General features: G+C 34.3%; 1 pseudogene across 1 annotated transcript; it reads left to right on the top strand.

The window, feature by feature from the left end:
* The first annotated feature begins 845 nt into the window (after window positions 1-845).
* On the top strand, window positions 846-2,133 carry LOC116534373 (annotated as a pseudogene). Its single transcript, XR_004261690.1, has one exon. The product of XR_004261690.1 is annotated as a sodium/potassium-transporting ATPase subunit beta-3 pseudogene (transcript).
* The last annotated feature ends 1,960 nt before the right edge of the window (window positions 2,134-4,093 follow it).

Below are 4,093 nucleotides of genomic sequence, written 5' to 3'. Positions count from 1 at the left end.
TTCTAGGATTTTTACAGTTTCAGGGCTTACACTTAAGTCTTTAATCTATCTTGAGTTCATTTTATGGTAAAAGATAGGGGTCCAGGAAAAGTGCGTCTTTTTCCCAGGTTTTTTTTTTTTTTTTTACTTTGCCAAAGATCATTTGGCTGTAGATATGTGGCTTTATTGGAGGGCATCCTCATCTGTTTTATATATCTGTGTGTCTACTTTAATACCAGTACCATGATATTTTGCCATAGGCTTTTAGTATAACTTGAAGTCAAGTAATATAATGCAGCCCATCAAATAAAAAGCTGTTGTATTATTGTGTGACAGTGTGACCAGTACCCTTGAAGAAGAATATCTCTATAGTACATACATGCAAATTGATCTTACCCTCTAATCTTAAATTTATCCATGTCACTTATTCAGATAAGATGAAAGAGAACTACATAAATATTTTATGGCTTATTTAATAATACTCTAGTTTCTTGAATCCACAATGCAACTCCAGTCCAGCAGTCAGAATACATAGTAATACAGCAAACTACTATGGCATGTGTATACCTGTGTAACAATCCTGCAAGATCTGCACATGTACCCCAGAACTTATTTTTAAAAAAGAATACATAGTAATAAGTGTCAGATGATAAAAGATGATTGAACCATGATATGTCTGATTGTGAAAATTTGAATCCTACAAGGTGTCACTTCCCAAGTTCCAGAGGCTATACTTAAATAATTAACTCCTATAATAACAGCAACTCTTTTGCTGACTTCTTCACTTATGGAAAAAAAATATAATGATAAAGAGGTTCAGCTGCATCCTCGTAGCTGCCGCTCCTCTCGCCATCCATGCACACACGATGACAAAGAACGAGAAGAAGCCCCTCCACCAGAGCCTGGCCAGTGGAAGCTCTTATCTACAACCTGACCACCAGAGAGTTAGTTCCTGGGGTGCACCGCCAAGAGCTGGGGTTTGATCTTGCTCTTCTACCTAGTTTTTTATGGATTCCTGGCTATATTCTTCTCATTCATGATGTGGGTTATGCTTCAGACTCTCAACAATGAGGTTCCAAAATATCGTGACCAGGTTCCTATCCCAGGACTTACGGTTTTTCCAAAACCAGTTTAACTGCATTGGAATATACATTTAGTATGTCTGACCCAACTTCCTATGCAGAGTACATTGCAGACTTTAAGAAGTTTCTCACAACCTGTCCTGATGGAGCACTTTTTGAACAGAAGGGTCCAGCTTATGTTGCATGTCAGTTTCCTCTTTTGTTACTTCAAGCATGCAGTGGTATGAGTGATCCTGGCTTTGGCTATTTAAAGGAAAACCTTGTATTCTTGTGAAAATGAACAGAATAATTGGATTAAAGCCTGAAGGAGTGCCAAGGATAGATTGTATTTTGAAGAATGAAGATCAAACAAATATAACAACTTATTCTCATAGTGGAATTATGGACTTAAAATATTTCCCATATTGTGGGGAAAAAACTGTACATGGGGTGTCTACAGCCATTAGTTGCTGTTCAGGTTACCTTGACCCCTAACAGTGCTGAGAAAGAATTAACAGTTGAGTGCAAGATTGATGGATCACCTAACCTAAAAAGCCAGGATGATCATGACAAGTTTTTGGGACAAGTTATGTTCAAAACCACAGCATGTGCATAGTATGAGTAGGATATCTCCATAGGGTAAATGTTGTGTTGTCTGTCTTCATTTTGTATCAGCTGGACCTGCCATTCTAGAGTTATGAGACCACCTTGGAGAAAGGTGTGTGGTACATGACACTGAGTAACATCATAACATTCTTCCAGATCATTGTGTTCTGTGTCCTCTGAAGTAACTGCCTGTTGCCTCTGCTGCCCTTTGAACCAGTGTACAGTCGCCAGATAGGGACTAGTGAATACCTTATTCCAAACATATAGGATGGGGGTCTTGGCGTCTTTTTATGTGGTCTAATTGCCAAGTTCTAAAGCTTAATATGCTGTGCTTTGTAAGTATTTTATGGATATAACACTGGTCAGCTGTCATGTTTTGATGTCAACAAAGTTTTAGGGATAAAATGGTACCCGGCCAACATCAAGTGACTTGATAGCTGCAAGAGTGTGGTGTGTGGAGAAGTTCTGAATGTGGGGAAGGAAAAAAGAAAATAAAAGTATATTTGAAAAATATTTTTTAAAAAAAGAGGTTCCATTGTAAATCATATAACCCTTCATTCCCACCCAAAATTATAACAGTAATTATAAAACCCCACCTCAACTATGGAATGTCAGAAAGATTGGCGACCCCACCTAATAGCAGATAGACACACAATTTTTAAATTAAATTTGTATTTATCTTTCACTGGGCAGTTTGGACTATGTAGAATGTCGATGAAATATAGAAATTAAAAGTAGTTTTAATTTCCTTCACTACCTGACCCACTTTAATCAAGTAGTGTCTCCAATTGCAGCTGCTGCTCTACATGTTGTTTTTCTTCTGAAACAAATCAAGCATCTCCTGGTAAAAAATATGTAGCTAGCCATTAAAGTGATGACTATTTGTCTTAATTCTACAAAATATGTAGACATGGACTATTTTCAACTGGTAAAGGCCACAGTATGCAACAGTACATTTACTACCTTATATAAGCAGTATTTTAACTATTATTTTGTCATTAGCATTCAACCAAATCTTGCACTAACAAATTATACTGATAAAATATGAAGAGGAAAAAATAGTTTTATATAACACATGAAATTCATAAGAATCTTAGTATGTAAATCCACAAAAAATATAAACATAGTTTGACACTTCATGTATAATTTCTGGGTTCTAATTGACCAGGCTATGTTAGCCAAGCCTCACAAATAGGATTGAATTTATGGAAAAATATGAATTTATGGATAATAAAATAGAACTGCAGAACTATGCTTAAAGCAATAATTAGAAGAACAAAGAGAGATGAAACTTTAGTGCCAAGAAAGATCATAAAAGGATTTCCTGAGAGTATAGTACAAAAAACTAAAATTATGGAATTTAAAATGCATAGATATGAATCAAAGTATTAAGAACACACCCAAATCAAATTTGTCAACTTAAAAACTAATAACTGAAGCTTATAATTCCGTGCAGATTTTAAAAAAATGGATCACCGCAATGAATAAAACCAACACTAACATAATTATTTTTTAAAATATATTTCACCTTTTTATTTGTTATTTTGACTGAAGGAGATAGACACACACACACAAAAAAAACCATAAAAATCAATGGGATGTTTTTTCAATCTATTTGTGTCTTCTCTTAAATCCTTGAGCAGTGGTTTGTAGTTCTCCTTGAAGAGGTCCTTCACATCCCTTGTTAGTTGTATTTTTAGGTATTATATTATCTTTGTAGCAATTATGAATGGGAGTTCACTCATGATTTGGCTCTGTGTTTGTCTGTTATTGGTGTATAGGTGATTTTTGCACATTGTGATTTTTGCACATTGATTTTGTATCCTGAGACTTTGCTGAAGTGGCTTATCGTCTTAAGGAGATTTTGGGCTGAGACGATGGGGTTTTCTAAATATACAATCATGTCATCTGCAAATAGAGACAATCTGACTTCTTCTTTTGCTAATTGAATACCCTTTATTTTTTTTTTCTTGCCTGATTACCCTGGCCAGAACTTCCAATACTATGATTAATAGGAGTTTGAGAGAGGGATAATTGATCAATATTTTTCTTTAGGTTATAAATTTTATATCAAAATATAAAAAATTTTTGACAATATAGATGAAGAGTGAATATTATTGAGCACTTACTCCTTTAAATTTTATGTTAAATCTAAATGCATGTTAACAGTATGTTTTTAAATGGCATTTAAATTGTGAGATGCTTTTCTCTGAAAAATTAAGAGTTTTTAAAATTGAGTCTTGTAATGGCAAAGTCACTGATTTTCAGATGCATATAAATATTTTATTTTTAAATGGAAATGTAAAAAAGTCATCACATTCAAAGTTGATAGCAATCTTTAAACTGTAACCTGCTGTCTTTAAAGGTACTTTCTTCACACTCTGGTTTGTTTGTATCTAAAACTTTGTACATGTTACTTGTTTATACCACAATGGTTACATGTATAT

Source organism: Sapajus apella, unplaced genomic scaffold, assembly GCF_009761245.1.
Source record: "Sapajus apella isolate SASKATOON/1434 unplaced genomic scaffold, GSC_monkey_1.0 scaffold87, whole genome shotgun sequence".
Classification (NCBI taxonomy): Eukaryota; Metazoa; Chordata; class Mammalia; order Primates; family Cebidae; genus Sapajus; species Sapajus apella.
Note: the sequence above shows the minus strand (reverse complement) of the source record. Positions and strands in the feature narration are given on the sequence as shown.